Raw genomic sequence first — 21,386 nt, forward strand, 5'->3', positions numbered from 1 at the left:
GAATGTGACAGTGTGTGTGAGAGACAGAGAGAGAGAGAATGTGACAGAGTGAGTGTGTGAGAGACAGAGAATATGTCATTGTGTGTGAGAGAATGTGACAGTGACCGAGTGTGTCAGAGAGAGAGAGAATGTGACCGTGTGTGTCAGAGAGAGAATGTGACAGAGTGAGTGTGTGAGAGACAGAGAGAATATGTCTTTGTGTGTGAGAGAATGTGACAGTGACCAAGTGTGTCAGAGAGAGAGAATGTGACCGAGTGTGTCAGAGAGAGAATGTGACCGAGTGTGTCAGAGAGAGAGAGAATGTGACCGAGTGTGTCAGAGAGAGAATGTGACCGAGTGTGTCAGAGAGAGAGAGAATGTGACCGAGTGTGTCAGAGAGAGAGAGAATGTGACCAAGTGTGTCAGAGAGAGAGAGAATGTGACCGTGTGTGTCAGAGAAGGAATGTGACAGAGTGTGTGTGTGTGAGAGAGAGAATGTAAATAGAGAGGGTGGCACTGTGTGTGTATAATGTAAATAGAGAGGGTGACACTGTGTGTATAATATAAATAGAGAGGGTGGCACTGTGTGTGTATAATGTAAATAGACAGGATGGTACTGTGCGTGTACAATGTAAACGGAGGATGGCACTGTGTGTGCACAATGTAAATAGACAGGATGGTGCTGTGCGTGTATAATATAAATAGAGAGGATGGCACTGTGTGTGTATAATGTAAATAGAGAGGGTGACACTGTGTGTATATAATGTAAATAGAGAGGGTGACACTGTGTGTATATAATGTAAATAGAGAGAGTGACACTGTGTGTATAATATAAATAGAGAGTGTGGCACTGTGTGTGTATAATGTAAATAGACAGGATGGTACTGTGCGTGCACAATGTAAACGGAGGATGGCACTGTGTGTGCACAATGTAAATAGACAGGATGGTGCTGTGTGTGTATAATGTAAATAGAGGGGATGGCACTGTGTGTGTATAATGTAAATAGAGAGGATGGCACTGTGTGTGCACAATGTAAATAGGATGGTGCTGTGCGTGTATAATATAAATAGATAGGATGGCACTGTGTGTATAATATAAATAGAGAGGGTGACACTGTGTGTATAATATAAATAGAGAGGATGGCACTGTGTGTGTATAATGTAAGTAGAGAGGATGGCACTGTGTGTGCACAATGTAAATAGACAGGATGGTGCTGTGCGTGTATAATATAAATAGAGAGGATGGCACTGTGTGTATAATAGAAATAGAGAGAGTGGCACTGTGTGTGTATAATGTAAATAGAGAGGATGGCACTGTGTGTGTATAATATAAATAGAGAGTGTGGCACTGTGTGTGTATAATGTAAATAGAGAGGATGGCACTGTGTGTGTATAATGTAAATACAGAGGGTGGCACTGTGTGTGTATAATGTAAATAGAGAGGGTGACACTGTGTGTGTATAATGTAAATAGAGAGGGTGGCACTGTGTGTATAATGTAAATAGAGAGGATGGCACTGTGTGTGTATAATGTAAATAGAGAGGGTGGCACTGTGTGTATAATGTAAATAGAGAGGATGGCACTGTGTGTGTATAATGTAAATATAGAGGATGGCACTGTGTGTATAATATAAATAGAGAGGATGGCACTGTGTGTGTATAATGTAAATGGAGAGGGTGGCACTGTGTGTATAATGTAAATAGAGAGGGTGACACTGTGTGTGTATAATGTAAATATAGAGGATGGCACTGTGTGTATAATGTAAATAGAGAGGATGGCACTGTGTGTGTATAATGTAAATAGAGAGGGTGGCACTGTGTGTATAATGTAAATAGAGAGGATGGCACTGTGTGTGTATAATGTAAATAGAGAGGGTGACACTGTGTGTGTATAATGTAAATAGAGAGGGTGACACTGTGTGTGTATAATGTAAATATAGAGGATGGCACTGTGTGTATAATATAAATAGAGAGGATGGCACTGTGTGTGTATAATATAGAGAGGATGGCACTGTGTGTATAATATAAATAGAGAGGATGGCACTGTGTGTGTATAATATAAATAGAGAGGATGGCACTGTGTGTATAATATAAATAGAGAGGATGGCACTGTGTGTGTATAATGTAAATAGGCAGGATGGTACTGTGCGTGTATATAATGTAAATAGAGAGGGTGACACTGTGTGTGTATAATATAAATAGAGAGAGTGGCACTGTGTGTATAATATAAATAGAGAGAGTGGCACTGTGTGTGTATAATGTAAATAGAGAGGATGGCACTGTGTGTGTATAATATAAATAGAGAGGGTGACACTGTGTATAATGTAAATAGAGAGTGTGGCACTGTGTGTGTATAATGTAAATAGAGAGGATGGCACTGTGTGTGTATAATGTAAATAGAGAGGGTGACACTGTGTGTATATAATATAAATAGAGAGGATGGCACTGTGTGTATAATATAAATAGAGAGGATGGCACTGTGTGTGTATAATGTAAATAGAGAGGATGGCACTGTGTGTGTATAATGTAAATAGACAGGATGGTACTGTGCGTGTATATAATGTAAATAGAGAGGGTGACAGTGTGTGTACAATGTAAACGGAGGATGGCACTGTGTGTGTGTAGAATGTAAACGGAGGATGGCACCGTGTGTGTACACTAAACAGAGAGGATGGCACTGTGTGTGTATAATGTAAATAGAGAGGATGGTACTGTGTGTGTATAATATAAATAGAGAGGATGGCACTGTGTGTATAATATAAATAGAGAGGGTGACACTGTGTGTATAATATAAATAGAGAGGATGGCACTGTGTGTGTATAATGTAAATAGAGAGGATGGCACTGTGTGTATAATATAAATAGAGAGGATGGCACTGTGTGTATAATATAAATAGAGAGGGTGACACTGTGTGTATAATATAAATAGAGAGGATGGTACTGTGTGTGTATAATATAAATAGAGAGGATGGCACTGTGTGTGTATAATGTAAATAGAGAGGATGGCACTGTGTGTGCACAATGTAAATAGACAGGATGGTGCTGTGCGTGTATAATATAAATAGAGAGGATGGCACTGTGTGTGTATAATGTAAATAAGCAGGATGGTACTGTGCGTGTATATAATGTAAATAGAGAGGGTGACACTGTGTGTATAATGTAAATAGAGAGTGTGGCACTGTGTGTGTATAATGTAAATAGAGAGGGTGACACTGTGTGTATAATATAAATAGAGAGGATGGCACTGTGTGTGTATAATGTAAATAGAGAGGGTGGCACTGTGTGTGTTTAATCTAAATAGAGAGAGTGGCACTGTGTGTGTATAATGTAAATAGAGAGGGTGACACTGTGTGTGTATAATGTAAATAGAGAGGGTGACACTGTGTGTGTATAATGTAAATAGAGAGAGTGGCACTGTGTGTGTATAATATAAATAGAGAGGGTGACACTGTGTGTGTATAATGTAAATAGAGAGTGTGGCACTGTGTGTGTATAATGTAAATAGAGAGGGTGACACTGTGTGTATAATATAAATAGAGAGGATGGCACTGTGTGTGTATAATGTAAATAGAGAGGATGGCACTGTGTGTGTATAATGTAAATAGAGAGAGTGGCACTGTGTGTGTATAATGTAAATAGAGAGGGTGACACTGTGTGTGTATAATGTAAACGGAGGATGGCACTGTGTGTGTGTAGAATGTAAACGGAGGATGGCACCGTGTGTGTACACTAAACAGAGAGGATGGCACTGTGTGTGTATAATGTAAATAGAGAGGATGGTACTGTGTGTGTATAATATAAATAGAGAGGGTGACACTGTGTGTATAATATAAATAGAGAGGATGGCACTGTGTGTGTATAATGTAAATAGAGAGAGTGGCACTGTGTGTGTATAATGTAAATAGAGAGGATGGCACTGTGTGTGTATAATGTAAATAGAGAGAGTGGCACTGTGTGTGTATAATGTAAATAGAGAGGATGGCACTGTGTGTGTATAATATAAATAGAGAGGATGGCACTGTGTGTGTATAATGTAAATAGAGAGGATGGCACTGTGTGTGTATAATGTAAATAGAGAGAGTGGCACTGTGTGTGTATAATGTAAATAGAGAGGATGGCACTGTGTGTGTATAATGTAAATAGAGAGATTGGCACTGTGTGTATAATATAAATAGAGAGGATGGCACTGTGTGTGTATAATGTAAATAGAGAGGGTGGCACTGTGTGTGTATAATGTAAATAGAGAGGGTGGCACTGTGTGTACAATGTAAATGGAGAGGATGGCACTGTGTGTTTATAATGTAAATAGAGAGGGTGGCACTGTGTGTGTATAATGTAAATAGAGAGGGTGGCACTGTGTGTACAATGTAAATGGAGAGGATGGCACTGCGTGTATATAATGTAAATAGAGAGAGTGGCACTGTGTGTGTATAATGTAAATAGAGAGGGTGGCACTGTGTGTATATAATGTAAATAGAGAGAGTGGCACTGTGTGTGTATAATGTAAATAGAGAGAGTGGCACTGTGTGTGTATAATATAAATAGAGAGGATGGCACTGTGTGTGTATAATGTAAATAGAGATGATGGCACTGTGTGTGTATAATATAAATAGAGAGGATGGCACTGTGTGTGTATAATGTAAATAGAGAGGATGGCACTGTGTGTATATAATGTAAATAGAGATGATGGCACTGTGTGTGTATAATGTAAATAGAGATGATGGCACTGTTTGTATAATATAAATAGAGAGGATGGCACTGTGTGTGTATAATGTAAATAGAGAGGATGGCACTGTGTGTATAATGTAAATAGAGAGGATGGCACTGTGTGTGTATAATCTAAATAGAGAGGATGGCACTGTGTGTGTATAATGTAAATAGAGATGATGGCACTGTGTGTGTATAATATAAATAGAGAGGGTGACACTGTGTGTGTATAATGTAAATAGAGAGGATGGCACTGTGTGTGTATAATGTAAATAGAGAGGATGGCACTGTGTGTGTATAATGTAAATAGAGAGGATGGCACTGTGTGTATAATATAAATAGAGAGGATGGCTCTGTGTGTGTATAATGTAAGTAGAGGGGATGGCACTGTGTGTGTATAATGTAAATAGAGAGGATGGCACTGTGTGTGTATAATGTAAATAGAGAGGATGGCACTGTGTGTGTATAATATAAATAGAGAGGATGGCACTGTGTGTGTATAATGTAAATAGAGAGGATGGCACTGTGTGTGTATAATATAAATAGAGAGGGTGACACTGTGTGTGTATAATATAAATAGAGAGGGTGACACTGTGTGTGTATAATGTAAATAGAGAGGATGGCACTGTGTGTGTATAATGTAAATAGAGAGGATGGCACTGTGTGTGTATAATGTAAATAGAGAGGATGGCACTGTGTGTGTATAATATAAATAGAGAGGATGGCACTGTGTGTGTATAATGTAAATAGAGGGGATGGCACTGTGTGTGTATAATGTAAATAGAGAGGATGGCACTGTGTGTGTATAATATAAATAGAGAGGATGGCACTGTGTGTGTATAATGTAAATAGAGAGGATGGCACTGTGTGTGTATAATGTAAATAGAGGGGATGGCACTGTGTGTATAATGTAAATAGAGAGGATGGCACTCTGTGTGTATAATGTAAATAGAGAGGATGGCACTGTGTGTGTATAATGTAAATAGAGGGGATGGCACTGTGTGTGTATAATGTAAATAGAGAGGATGGCACTGTGTGTGTATAATGTAAATAGAGAGGATGGCACTGTGTGTGTATAATGTAAATAGAGGGGATGGCACTGTGTGTGTATAATGTAAATAGAGAGGATGGCACTGTGTGTGTATAATGTAAATAGAGAGGATGGCACTGTGTGTGTATAATGTAAATAGAGAGGATGGCACTGTGTGTATAATGTAAATAGAGAGGATGGCACTGTGTGTGTATAATGTAAATAGAGAGGATGGCACTGTGTGTGTATAATGTAAATAGAGAGGATGGCACTGTGTGTGTATAATGTAAATAGAGAGGATGGCACTGTGTGTACAATGTAAATGGAGAGGGTGTGTCAGAACGCCATTCCACCATAGACCAAAAAAAGGGCTATTGTCGTTTATACGTCAATTCCTCTTAGATTGACATGGGGCTTGTCTCATTATGTTCGACCCACGACGGGTTCATGTTATTCATACATTCGTTGTTTCATCCTTTCATAGAAAGTATTATATATGCAATTTTGCTTTCCTTACCATTTCTCTAATGTTATCTGTTACTTCTGTTTAGAGGTTCTATTGCCATACTCGAGCGAATAAGATAATATGGTGATTTGGTTGACTATTGGCACTACAGGTACACTATAGGAACTTACTTTATACACCTGGTATTTTTACTTTCTGGTTATATGCAGTTGTTAAGCATGATTTTACTCTTAGGTGGCATCCAGGATCTTCCCTCTTCTAGCAAGATACTCTTAGCCACTATTGTCTAAAGGTACGTGGTGATTTTTATTTTCACTCTCCCTCTTAGTCATTTGTGTTCTCTAGTTAATTTGCTTCTTTAGGTATCTGTTCATCCAAGTCTGTTACACCTAGGGACTATTTTGTCTATAAGGCCAACTTCCTGCCTCAACACTGAGGTTTCACATCCAAACATCCCAAGTCATAGGTATAGCCTTGTTCACCCTTCTCTAGGGTTATAGTTAGGGCCTCACATGTCACGAGCACACATTTTTAATCTTTTATTGTCACCGAGTGGCCATTACCACACCACATCATTTAGTGGCTATAGGCCCTCGACCCAACTCATAATTAGAGCCTCTCATTGCCGCTTTGGCAACTAGCAGCGCCTCATCTGCTATGGAGTAGCTAATTTTTTTGCCACACAGGCACTAGAAGGCAAGCCAGTTCTGGTCATGTTGTGTGGGCTCTTATTTGATCATTGTAACTCATTATATTTTTCCATTTTAGGATGTCCTAAGAATCAGTTCACAAAGAGGATCTGTCTCTTCCCTGCACCCCTGCCAGACTCGGTACCCCAGTTGAGTTGCTTAACCCTGCTACTCCAGGATCCCTGAGGTCTTGGACAATTCCAAAATTAGTGGCAGAACTGCGTTATTGAGGTATATCCTTCCTGGCCACGGCTAGAAAGCGGAACTATACAGATTGCGTGCTTCTCATTCCAATTATCCAGGTCCGGCACAAGCTCACTGGGTGGCAGTACAGACGGGCAACAAAAGGATGGGGCTGTGCCACAATACAAAAAGTAAATAAATATAAGTAATGGCTTGGATAGATCTCTGTGTGTGTAGAGTCCAGGAGAGTGGATCTGGAGTCCTGTGCTGGTCTCTGGGGCTGTGGAGTTCCGCTTTATGCAGTGGTCAAATGAGAAGGCGATAAGAGTTGACAGGGAATAATGGCGCAGAACGTTGCAAGAGGTGCCAATATAAAGGAAAGGATACAATTCCTATGTTTACAGCAGGCAGGATTAACCCTAGAGGGACCTGGCACCCAGACCACTTCATTAAGCTGAAGTGGTCTGGGTGCCTATAGTGGTCCTTTAAGTGTCGTTTTAAGCATTTCCTGAGTCCGAGTTAGCCAATTTTAATATAGGCTATCTAATATGACACCTATAAACTTGAACCTTGGAATCAAGGTAAATTCGTTCACATTACCATATGTCGGTGTCTGCCAAAGCAGCAGCAGCTCTGGCCTAGTATAGCAGTGTAGTGGTCAAGAGTGCAGCTTGAAAGACAAACTGGGGAGGCCCACTGTCTTTCTCAGTAGGTGCAGGTGTGTAACAACTTTAATGCAGGTACTTGCAGTTTCAGCATCTGCAGGTTGTTACACATCTGCTCGCTCCACTTCAGGGCACATGCCAAGTTCATGTGCCCTGCTAAATTACTCCCCAAGAAATGACTAACCGAAATAGACATTGACATGCTTTCCTTCTACCAACGATCGCACTCTTCTACTCACTTGTTGGATTTTCTCACTCCCTGTAGGCACACTGGAATGTCCAAATCTTATGTCTGCTTCAAACAACCCTCTTACTGTTGACAATGTACTGCAGAAAGATATCCTACAGGGTTTCATGTTAGGCCCCTTTCCTTACTCTTTCTTTTCCATATGGTGCACGAATTCCATAGGTATGGCCACCAACAAATGTCCCCCCCCAAAAATGTGACTATCGATCTCTCTGCTCCTCATTCCTCTCTCACCCGAGCATCAACTCACTGTTTCTCTCCACTATGCTACCCTGGACAAAGCATCCAGGCAATTTTGAATGCGAGCAATTCACAGATTCACCCATCCCTAGGTAAAGCCATGGTGTCAAGTGGAGGGATAATTATTATTTCTGCAACTAGACTCAAGTTTGGGTCTAGGAGCAGCCCTAAATTGTTAGATTTTTTTTCTTTGCTAAAAACTTTGTGTTGGCTGTGCCTTGATATCGTCAGATGTCCCAAGGTGATACACTACCTGGATGACTTTTTGTTGGTGGAAGTAGGTTCTTACACACCCAAAAGCATTCTCAGCTCCACTCTGGATATCGCTCTTTTCCCTGAGAAGACTTTAGGCCCCATGACCGAGCTGATGTTTTTGGGTATAACTCAGGATACAGTGCTATTCAGCAAGTTTCCCGGATGAGAAGCTACAACGCATCTGGGAAGACTTGGACAGGTTCCTTTGCTTGGTTTGTGTATCCATAGAGATCTCCAGTCGTTAGTGGGACCTCTCAAATTTGCTATGCAGATCATCCCACTAGGTAGATTGTTCATCTCAAGGCTTCTTTGCCTCCTTCCTGGTTTGCCTGGAGGACAGTTACTGTCATCCTTAATCCCCCAACCAGATCCGACTTAATAATGTGGTATCAGTTCCTCACCAATTGGAATGGTATTTCAATGTTCATCCCCCCTCTTTCAGACCAGTCCCCAGTTTTTTGGACAGACGCAGCTGCCCATTCCGGTTTTGCTGCCATTTTTGGTGACCAATGGTTCAGGGATGAGTGGCCTAAAGAGGCTATTGATCTGCCTTCCTTTAAAGACACGACCGCCCTATTTGAAATTTAGCCTATTGTGGCGGCAGCTTACACTTGGGGTAACCTATTGGCTGGTAGACCGGTCAAATGCTATTCAGACAACAAGGCGCATGCAATATTGTCAAAAAAGATCGCTCCTCCGCTTGAACCATCATGCGTTTGGTCCGGAAATTGACATGGCTTGCCGCCATGTTTCAGTTTTTTTCTGGCCTTTGAGCACATTCCAGGTCATAATAATTATGCTGTTGACACTCTGTCCTGTTGTCATCAACAGGACATTTTTCGGCTTTATCCTTCTGCCAGCAGGTGTCCATCCAGAACCTTTTAGTTTCGGGAGCTAATCATACACTGACCAATTTACTCGTACATGCCCGTTCCTTGTTACAAGCCACTCTTTCAGTTAACACCAAGAAAATGATAGGGCAGTATTTCTAGATTTGTTAACGAATTTCATATCAGTGTGAATTACTCCATTGAGACCATGGTCTCCTTTGCCACCTTTATCTAAAATTGTCTCTCAATACCATAAAACTCGATCTCACAGGTATTTGGCACCACATACTCACCTCCTGTCCTAATCACAGGCAATCTTTGCAACCTTTTTGCCCTCTTTTAATTACCCATACGTCGGTTTCAGCACACCACAACCGACTTGCACCACCATTGTCTACATACAGCCTTTATGTTTCCCTCTACAAGTTTTAAGACTTCGGGCCTGTTTTTATGGGAGGAGACTGGCCTATATAAACCCTAGCCCCCCTCTTACCTGGGCTGTTCCGTCTCATTTTATCCCCACCCACCTCTACCCCTTATTTAATTTATATATTCCAATTATATTTATTTATCTACTCTTTACCTTGGTGAGCCCTCTTTTATTGACAGTCTACCTGTACATCGGTTTCAGGGCACCACAACCAACTTGCACCACCATTGTCTACATAGAACCTTTATGTTTCCAACTGTTTGTGTATAATATAAATAGAGAAGGCGTGTGTGTGTATATATAATGCAGGGCTTGACAAATTTGCTGGGAATCTAGGAGCCAGCTAAAAAAGTTTTTAAACAAACCTTAATTTTCAACAACAAAAATACAATTCTTAAATGGACACTTTAGTCATCAGAACCAATACAGCTTAATGTAGTGGTTTTGGTGTCTAGATCCTGTCCTAGCAGACTTTTCAATGTAAACACTGGCTTTTCAGAGAAAAGTCTGGACCTGGCACATATATAACAAATCTTGATGCCTATATACATAATGTTCTAGCCAGAGCTTCCATTTGCCTAACCCTGGTCTTGGAGGAGTTAAATAGATATATTTACGAGATAATTATAGAATAGATAATTTTCATAAATCTATGTGGCCTTATCAGTTAGATGGCATGTATAAAGCCCCCCCCCCCATGTTCCTACAGAACTCTGAAACAGTGCAAGAGTTAAAGATTGTATGTAGTCTGCAAGTAAAACAGTACAGCAGATAATCTGTGATTGATGGCCTGGGGGGAATAACTGACACACACACAGAGCAGAAACGGCATGACGTACCAAGCAGATATTCTGTAAGTTTTACATACATTGCATTTACTTGCAAGATTGGCAAATTTACAATTTTTTTTATGGCTATATTTAGAGGAGCTTCACAGCTCATACACGTGACACAGAATTTTGGAGTACACTGGATTTTTCTGGGAACTATGCATTCTTATATCAGCGATGGTGGTATAGTGGTGAGCATAGCTGCCTTCCAAGCAGTTGACCCGGGTTCGATTCCCGGCCATCGCAGCATAATATTTTACATTTTTAAATATATGTGTAAATACAAATGCATCTTTAATTAACAGTGTTTGGGGTTTGTATTTTTCTTTACTGGAAATCTTTGAACACACAGCAAAGTAGAACTTTCACTTTTCTGCTTTAGTTTCTAATAATTATTTCCTGGCCATATCCATGGCAGCACAACATGCTAGCTCCTCCTTTATCCCTACTTAGACAGAATAAGTAACACCCTCTCACCCTCCGTCTTTCTGTTTCTGTCCTAGGACAGACTTGGTCATTCTAAGACTAGTTCATTTTTCTATTTGACTTACCTGAAGGTTGTTACCTTCTGCTTCAAGGGTGCTAAGCCTCTCTTCCTTGGGAAGTCTGCAGTACACAGCCTTGTGAAAAGGTATCCCCCTGAAGATACCCCTTTAGTGACCGGGGGTTTACCATCACCCTATATTTTGCTGTGATCCAAGGGGTAGAAGGTTGGGCAGGCACATACAGAGCATATCGATTTACTTGCTGTGACCCTAGGGTTAGCAAGATCATGCCATCACCCTATTTCCTGCAGTGACCCAAGGGGATTAATAATTGGATTACCCTATGATGATAGCTCTACGGCAAGAAAATCATCTGAATCGTACAAGGGAAGTTGCCCTAAACGATCCCGTGAGTCATATGATAAGACAGCCTTGTAAGTAAAGTCTCTGCACAGACTGTCTGAAAGTGGCTACGGGCCCATCTAACCCTGTGCTGTATATTATGCAATATCAAACAGAAGGTATCTAAAGGCATTATAGAAGCTGTTAAATCTTGGATCCTCTGGACAATTCCCAGAAAAGAATCCTCTGAGGAATCCTTGAAGATGGATACATTCAGAGCTAAGGTATCCTCCTCAGATGAGGACATTCAGCCTATTTCAGTATCTTCAGAATCAGCTCAAGTGGACAATTTGATTTAGAGAATCCGCAGGTCTGTATACCTGAAAAAGGTCGAGCCTTCTACTTCTAGCCTTTCTTTTCACTATCAGAAGGAACAGAGCATCCTTCCAGTTTCCGGCACCATTAGGATCCTTATTATGGATGAATGGTTCTACACTGAGAGAAGTTTTAAACACAAGTTCGTATCCTGGGATTTCAGATTCTAGTACCTGGGACTCTGCTCCTAACTGGACGATGCAGTAATTAGACTGGCTTAATGTTCCAGTCTGCCTGTAAACAATACGGGGGCTCTCTGAGAATCCATGATGTATAGATGGCCTTGATCCTCTCTAAAAGCCTCACCCTGCTGTAAGCTCTTACATCATTCTCTAAGGATCTAAGATTGGTATGGATAATTTGGAGGAGCATATCGGAGATAATCTTCCGTTTGTTAGCAATTTTTTTTAAGTCATTAAGCCGAAATTAGTATTAAGCTTGATAGCCTACGTAAGTTGTGTTACACTCTGGCCAGAAATGTGACTCTCTCAGTGTCTACTAGTCGTGCTCTTTGGCTCAGTACCTGGTCTGCAGATGCATCCTCCTGGATGAATGGATCAAGAGCTGAGGGCAGGAAAGCTTGTCTACTTTAAGGCCTAAGGTTCAAGAGATCCTTTTAATAGAAGGAAATGCATTCCATTCCTTTCATGACCCAGGTATTTCACACCAGGAAGAAAGTATGGTAGATCTCAACCTTGAGAAGTGGTCATTCTTATGACCGAGGAAGAGAAAAGGAAAAAAGAGACACTTTGTAAATTTCATGGCTTCCCTTTAATTAAATTGAGCTATTGTGAGAGATTTCTAAAGCAGCCAAAAAAAAAAAGATTCTGTTTCTAACAGGCAGATGGAGATCCATTCTAGATCTGCATAAGTTTATAGGATTCTTGAACATTCATCATAAAGACAGTATTCCTAGTTCACTGGATGATGTCTGTAGATTTGCAGGATGCTTATTTCCATGTACCCATAGCCCCACATCACCAGAGGTTTATCAGATTGCAGTGGAAGGACAATTTTTACATCTTCATGGTGCAAGATGAATGTCTGCTAAAGTCACCTTGCTCCCTACCAGTTCAGGGTAAAGCTGGGAACATGGTTCAACACAGTCTAAGGTACGGTACAGCTCTCTTCAGAAAGTGCGGTAAGACTTATCAAGTAAGTAAAGGATGTTGACTGTCATGTTACCTCAGCAAAAAGCGTTTTGATCCACCATAGGTCTAATAATATGGGCATTATTAGACCTATGGCATCCACCATAGGTCTAATAATATGGGCACAAGGGAGAAGGTTAACTTTCCTTTAGAACAGTGATAACTATGAATACCATCCACTTGGGTTGAGGAACTTTTATCCAAAATCAAATATGTTCAGGAAAGGGACATCCTTAACATCCAACACCTCTCTTCTGCATAGGTTACAAAAGCCAATATCAATTATAATGACAGTTCCATATTGTTACCCAGTCCATGGTTTCCACTTTTGCTTATCTTCTTCACTACGTCCATGGAATCTGGCAAAATAATTCTTCTCTCGTTCATGCTACTTTCCTCATTCTGAAGGTTGGATATTGAAAAGAAAGGCTTTTATATAAGGGTTTCTCTGCTTCAGTAATTAATACCCTTCTGAAGGCCAGTGAAACATATATCCTCAGCTACCTTTACAGAGTTGGGATGCCTTTTTTCCTGGTCTATTTCTAATTAAGTGATTATTCAAATTCCTTCTAACAAGTAGGTTTTAGAGTTCTTCAATCCTGGACTCATCTAAGACTTAGCCACATCACCTCAGAGGTACATGTCTCAGTACTCTCCGATCTCTCTTTGATATGGATTTATCTAAATATCTGTCAACTGTATTTATATGATCCCTTAGTTAACCAGTGCTCCCTTGGTTTTTAAGGGCTCTGAAATCTTTAACCCTTTTAACCATGAGTCCCTATCTCTCCTCGTTTGCTTAATATTAAGTTAGCTCTATCGGTGACATTAGAACAGGCAAAAGAAGATCCAATCTTCAAGCACTATTTTGCATTGAACTCTTTACTGTCTTTCACAATATAGAATAATCCTCAACTTATTATCCCAGCTCTATTGATTAAAATGAAGACTCAGAAATGAAACTTTCTCCTAGGCTTAGGATATATTTTTATAGATCCGCTAGCTGGTGTTCTGTTTATCTTTCTTAATGGATCAGGAGAGGTCTTCTAGCCTCTATAAAAGCCATCAGCAGATGGACAGACTTGGCTATTTTAAGGCTACTGAGCTCTATGGACTTGCTCTCCACTAGAGCCCTTTTTCTTGAGTGTCAGTGGACACATTTTCCTGGAACTTACAGGTAGAATGGCTACTTGTTCTTCAGCCAATACTTTTATCAGACATCTTTTTTTGGTACACTTCAGTTAATGTGGGAATAGTAGGCAATACATTTTTCATTTCCAATGTCCTTATGATGGGTGTGTGTGTCATCACTTCGCATTCATAATTTGGAAGTCTTGTGTATTTCTTTCACTCCCTTGCCTATTGCTTGGGTATTACCCATTGTTGTGCTGCCATGGATATGGCCAGGAAAAAGGAACATGTATTCCTACTTCCTGTCATTTTCTTGTCCTGGTCACAGGCCAGACAGTAAAAAGATCCCGCCCTGAGATATTTCTGGAAACACGACTGAGGGTGGGAGGGGTAGGAGGGGTTACTTAAGTCTCTTTGTTTAAATAGAGTGTAAGCCCACCCATAAGTGAAATTCTGCTGCAGTGATCTTTCCAATAAGGATACATAGGGATTTACTTTGGGTTTACACCCTATTTAAACGAAGAGACTTGAGAGTACCCTGTTCATATCTCTTGAGAAAGGCGCGATTTGCGCCGAAACGCGCGTTGAGTTGACGGCACCCCAGAGCACTATTCACTGATGTGCATTTAGTTTATTTCACGGAGTGTCTAGGTTGTTTGGCTGTTTCAGCTTTAGGAAAGGGCTCCTTAGTGGGTACTGAGAGCTGCCTCAAAGCAGTTCAAGGGCGTTATTAGTTTATCTAGCATTAAGATTTATTCATAATCTATCTAATTTTATTAGAAGTCATAGGCAGAGTACATATTGACGTTTTGTATATCTATCTTAGCGCTGCCGTATCGTTACTCCTTTTTCTAAGTATCCATCTAATTATGCCATGGCTCAAGCGGTTTATTTAGCGTATATATCTGTTATAAAACTGCAACTATACTTACTTCCTGCCTACTACCACATGAGTAAATTGATTACTTAATTTCAACCTCTCCTAAGCAAGAGCTCTTAAATAATACTTTGTAACAATCTATCTGATATATTGTGGCAACGTTGCCTAGACACAGTGTGTCCAGTTTTCTGACACTCCTCTTCTATGTGATCTAAATGTATTAACTAGTTCTTTACTGACCTTATATCTAACAGTGGTTAATCCCCCTTTTTCTATTGAAGAATATCTGCTGTTACAATATTTTCTGCCCACTAGCCACACTAGTTTGTTCACGTTTGCAGACACGTTTTTTCCTTTTTAATATTAACTAATAAAGTTCTGTTTTTATCCTAATTAAGTGGATTTTACCCATTTATAGTAATCTCGTAGTGAAAGTTCCACTCTGCTTGGTTTCTCTAACTATTTTTGCTTCTAAATTGATCAGTAAGAGTTACCCCCTGTTTGAGATTACTTCAGTAACCATATGTGAGGCTCCTACATATATAGTAATCACTCTCTTATGTAGTTACGTCAGTGTTGATGCATCCTCAGGGATATCTCCCAATATTGGAAAGTAAGTATATAGATCAGGTCAGTGGTTTGTGATGGAATATACTTGTAAAATGACAACTGCACTGTGGAGTTGGTGTAACATCATCCAAAGATATGGGATGGCGCACAGTGCACAAGTATTAGCATCAAGAAATTACATAAGGTCAGATCATCCAGTGTCAAACACAGGTGACGTCCCAGTGACTCGTTGCATGGATTATTATTATTTACAATTCCACAACACTGTACAACAGCTGGGCTAACAACCAGTAGTTGTAAAAAGACAAGTTGAATGTACAGGAGCAGAAAGTACTGAAGGCTCTGCTCAAAGGAGCTTACATTCTAAGTGAAGGATGGCTAGGAATGTAACACAAGACACTTGGAAACATGTTTTTTTTGGAAAGGATCCTGAAGCTTGCAAAACGAGTTCCATGATTGTGAATGTAAGGAAACCCTGCACAGGGATAAGCCCTATGATGAAAAATTTCCCTTTAGCTCCAATGGGGTTAGAGAACAAAGTGAGATCCATGTATGGTTAATTAATGTAACATTGGGTTAAGTGAAACAGGAACTGGAGAATGGGCCTTTGTGGGTTAATCCTTACTGGAATCTAAAGGGTTGTCTGTTGAGAACTGAGACTGTTGTGAACCACAAAGGGTTAACATTTTGTGGGAAAAGTGCATTTTACAAAAGGGGTATTATAAGTGAGTTGGTAATACTGAAGGAGTTAATTATATGTTTGTTATACTGTTAAAAATTCAATCCTGCGTTTTATGGTTCTCTGAATGGTAAATCCTGGTCTGTGTAGCCGAATGTGAATGCACCATTTTGGCACACAACAGTAGGCTTCCCAAAGCTTCTTTGCCACATACTTTTGGAGAGACTTGAAGGCCTGCCTTCTGCCCAATAACTAAGGGCCTAGTCCCAGGAGCCCCTGGAATTAGCTATTGCTACTGAGGGGTGGAGGGTATGTTTGCCCTGGACACTCACTGTGCTTACCTGCCGCACTTGTGGACCTCTAGGTATCTCTTGGACTCATTTTACACATCGAACACCTGTCCGGGAGATACCCTGAAACACTCTGAAATTGTTTTTTAGATCGGGACTCTGCTGAGGTTTGGGCAATATTTGAACAGGAATCGCTTGGTCCCCCAACCTCCAAAGGAGGCATCAGAGGATACCTGGGGCTTAAGAGTCTATACTTCCCCAGAGGTGTGGGAAACCTGACTGCCATTCTGCGGTCAAGAGGAAATTATTTTCCTACTTTGTTGCATAATTGAAAGGGCTTCAAACTGGGTTGTTTTGCCTTCTTTTGGATCAACAGCAAAAAACAAATGCGATGAAGGCTAAACTTGATGGACACATTTCTGCCTATGTAACTTGCAGTCCAGCCTCAGACACTCGAGAAGCTGGGATAGCACTGAATTTTACACTCTCTATAACTGTTCCTGCAACTCTGCTGTCAAGGATAGGAAGCTGACTGGTCATCAGATGACACTGCCCAAGGTTTCTGGTACTTACTTTGGTCCCATTATTAGCTCACTTAAGCAAATAAAAGAAGTATAAGTGCTGAGAACAGGCACCTCTTAGTGGACAGGTGTCAATAGATGGGTCCAACACAATTGGGTAATCCAGCCCTCTTTAAATCTGTACAAATACCTGCTCTCATCTAACCCATTACCGACATTAGGGCGTGCTATGCCGTCCTACAAAATGAGGACTTTAACGCCGTTAGAGTGCGGCAAAGCACGTCCTAACGATCTGGCCCCCTCCCCGTCCAAGATACTTATTCTCCTCTTCGCTTGCGATCACATGACTTGGATTGGCTGCAAGGAGATCCCCCGATATATAATTAATAAAATCATCTAATTATATATACACTATAAGGACAAAAGTATTTGGACACCTGACCATTACACTAACAGGGACTTTTATGCATTCTAAATACATAGACATTAACATATAGTTGGTCCACCTTTTTGCAGCTATAGCGGCTTCCACTCTTCAGGCAAGCTCTTTATTTGACCCTGTAACTTTCCAAAAATCCATAAACCCTGTACATGGGTGGCATTATTGTACTCATGGAACATCACATTATACAAATATATGTATTTTTTTTTTTTAATTCTTTCTTTTTGTTGTGCATATGTGTATTACAGGCAGGCAAGAGGTGCCCGAAGAGCAGTCCTCCAGCATTTCCTACGCTCAACATGCGGGGCACAGGATGAACAAGCACATTTTAAATTAATGACAATTCTAAACAATCGATTGTAGAAGTAGCTATATGGTAACTGGGTTAATGCTTATGTATATTCTGAAAGTAAACTAAAGCTTTATAATTAAACACTAATCGTGCCTTGGTTAGCAACAGGTATAGGTAAATCGCTTTAATGCTATTATCACCCCTGCCGACCGGGACCATCCATGCTGCCTCTTCTTGGTGGTCCAGCGACCCTACACTCAGTGGGAGTCCCTCTATCATTCGATACCTGCTCTGCCCTATCTGTGTAACATGGAGCGAGTGTCCATCAGAGCAGGCATCAGGACACAGTCCACCCATGCTGCGCTGTAAGGTTCTCGCTGGTTCCTCTGACTCTGCAGCTGTGCTTCAGTATGCTTGTCCCTCTAGGTTCTCTGAGGGTCGGCGTCAGCCATGGAGGAGGGGAGCTTGGTGTCGTCGGCATGTGGTTGTCGGTCTCTGGGTGCTTTTGTTGCAGGCCGGGTGTCGGGTGAGTGGTTGGTCTGTCTTCGCGCTGGCGGGTTACCTCCGTCCACCCTGTGCCGCTGTTGTCGTCGCTGATTCAAATGGCTGCGGGGGTAGGAGATAACGATCTCGCTTCTCAGCTTTGCCGGGTCCGAAGGCAGGAGTCTCATTGTCAGCCGTGGGCACTGGTGCTGGTTGCTGCTCCTCCTTTCGTCACTTGCGCACATGGCGCCCGCCATCTTGGACCTAGAGGTCTGACCTCCCAAATTCAGCCGCGGCATCCCGATAAAGGCTCCAGGGTGAGGACCGGGATAACCCCCCCGGTCCATGGGGGGGGGAACAGGGATAACAGGATAGCAGGGTGGCGGCCGTCCGCCCCGCTCACCGCAGGAGAAGGCCTCAGATAGTTCCACGAGAATTTCTCCTCCAGGGGACTTTAGCTCGATGAGCCAGCCTCTCCCTGGATCCAGCAGTCCCTCTGCTTTAGGCATCGTTGCTATCGGTCTGCTTTTCAGTTTAAAAGGCATGGTTTTTAGGCGTTTTTAATGCGGTGTTGCAGGAGCTCTGCTTGCCTGCGACCGTCCAGCTCGGCGGTCCGGCCCCGCCCCCAATATATGTATTTTATTGCAGTAAACGCAGTATTATGACATGCACAGTTAAAATGCCCTGCAGATCCTGTAAAAATAACAACTATCACTTTTTGAAAGATTTTATTCATATTAAGTTATGTTTCATATATAAATATTCGATGTGCAATGAAAGCCCTATTTCTTTTGTACAAAATGACATGAAAAAAGTGTCAGATATGATGTTTTGCCCGCGAGGCCTTAATGGTGATTGAGGCCCATGGCCGAAATGCTATATCTTTGCTCTGTGCTTGATTGTCATTGGTTACTCAGTAAACCTATCTGAGTCTTCACCCTATGCAGTACAGCATGTGGTTCTTCCCTTTTGGATGCATTTTGGAGGCTAGCGGACCTCTACCACAGAGCTACAGTGTTACCAATATCGTTATGCAACATTTCACTACTGGTCTAAAACCCAGGTATAGTTAGTTAGAAAGCACTCCATATTTCAAGGGGAAAACATCAGTATTCATATTACTTGCATTTTATTTGAAGCAAAGTACAAATGCACATCAAAGGAGTGCACATAGATTTTGAAGTGCCTACAGGTAGCATTCAAGAAGCTTAAATCAACAGACAAAAAAAAATAAACTGCATAACAAAAAAACCGAACATCAGTCAAGGAAAAAGTCAGTTGAGATATCTATTTTACTTCAAAATTTAAAATTCACGTTTAATTCACTTTGAAGCCCTACGATTTACACTGTAGTGAGTATCTTTCATATCTCCTTGAGCAAAGTAAAAAATGCATTTATTTTTTAAGAAACTGAATAGAAAGCTTATGGCCTCCCAGAGTAACCTCTACCTCACATACCTGTCTCTAGCTCTCTCCTAAAGTACAGCACTCTATTTTCTCCTCCAGCACTGCCTCACTCCCAACTTATTTGATTGCTATTCCCTGTCCTGATGTGTTTTACACCCCACCTCCTATAGACTGTAAGCTCGTTTGAGCAGGGTCCTCTTCAACCTATCGTTCCTGTAAGTTTTCTTGTAATTGTCCTATTTATAGTTACATCCCCCCTCTCATAATATTGTAAAGTGCTACGGAATCTGTTGGCGCTATATAAATGGCAATAATAATAATAAAAATAATGATAGAAATTTTGTTGATCAATATCTTAATTGTCATTTTGAGTGACCCGTCAACTTTCATGTAATGCAGTATTTGGGTACACATGTATAAAATGTTGTGAGTGATTTGGCTGATGACTACCTCACTCTTTGATTATATTATTGTAAAAGGAGGAATTCTGATTAAAATAAAGCAGAATGTTGTAATGTTTATTGGTCACTAGAGGGCGCAATAAGAATACTCCTTTTGTGGTGCAAGAGTATTTTTTCAAATGAGCTAAAAATAAGTCAGTGTATGGTGACAAATTAAAAAGAAAATGGTTAGTTCTGGCTTGGAGTACCCCTTAAAAAGGACATAGAGTGAAGGGATAACATGATAACTTATAGTTATATGCTAATAGTTTATGTCTAATCAATATTTCTACAAAGGATGAACTAATATGTTTTTTCTGTAATTGTACCAGATTGATTTTTTTTTTTTTAGTTATCCCTGAATGACAATCTTTTCACAATATATCAGTTTTGTTTTTTATATCGGCTATGCTTAATATATTTAAAATGCATTTTTTTTTGGGGGGGGGGGGGGGGGACACATGAAACCATGTCCCTGGTACTTAAGGGGTTAATGCATAAAGAATTATGTTTTCTTTGAGCTAAGTTAGTATTTTGAATGATTTCCAGCTTAATTTTAATTGTCCTCTGGGTGTGCAACTTGGATTTTGTTTGTGATTTCCATGATTTAAAAATATTAGCAGCAAAATGAACAAATCATTAATTAATGCAAATGTATATATAAAGAAAGTTGGGTTTGTTTATATTTTAAATTTTTGCTGCACTAAGGACAAACCTGGGAAAAAGAGAAACTCTGATACATTTGTGTTTACTGAAAAAATGCATGTTTAATAATAAAAAAAAAGTAAATACATAAATTGCTCCTATTATTCTAAGAAGAGAATTATAAACAAGACTTTTAAAATGCAAAATATGACTCAGAACCAAAATTTGAGACTGACATGATCAGGCATTGGGATCCCTTCACTAAACTTTAATGTATAATGATTTGGAGAACTGGCTAACATTTTAGAAATGAAATAATCAAGTTGGCTACAAACTCTAATAATAATAATAATTATTATTATTATTATTATTTTTGATAAGTATCAGATAGGTATCATCTCATATTTTATTTGAAGCCCGTGTCGATCTCTGGCATATCATTGATTCCTCTATTTCATCACTATTTTATTTTTAATATGCTTATGGGGTGAAAGAAGCATCTGAGATACATATTTATATATAAATACTGTCTCAGAGCTTGTATAAATCTGAGCTATATGACCTCTAGCTAAGACATTGGCTGCAGAAAACAGTGTAATGGGTTAATAATTATGTTGATTTGGTGGGACCCTCCCACACCCTGCCTGACCAGGCAGTATGAATAGCTGTGCTGGACCCCTCCTTAAGTCACTTCATCAGTGCTT

General features: G+C 40.4%; 1 non-coding gene across 1 annotated transcript; it reads left to right on the plus strand.

Moving 5' to 3' along the window:
• Nucleotides 1–10,723: 10,723 nt before the first annotated feature.
• TRNAG-UCC (transfer RNA glycine (anticodon UCC)) lies at nt 10,724–10,795 on the plus strand. Its single transcript has one exon. It is a non-coding gene; the product is annotated as a tRNA-Gly (tRNA).
• The last annotated feature ends 10,591 nt before the right edge of the window (nt 10,796–21,386 follow it).

Source organism: Pelobates fuscus, chromosome 13 (genome assembly GCF_036172605.1).
Source record: "Pelobates fuscus isolate aPelFus1 chromosome 13, aPelFus1.pri, whole genome shotgun sequence".
NCBI lineage: Eukaryota > Metazoa > Chordata > Amphibia > Anura > Pelobatidae > Pelobates > Pelobates fuscus.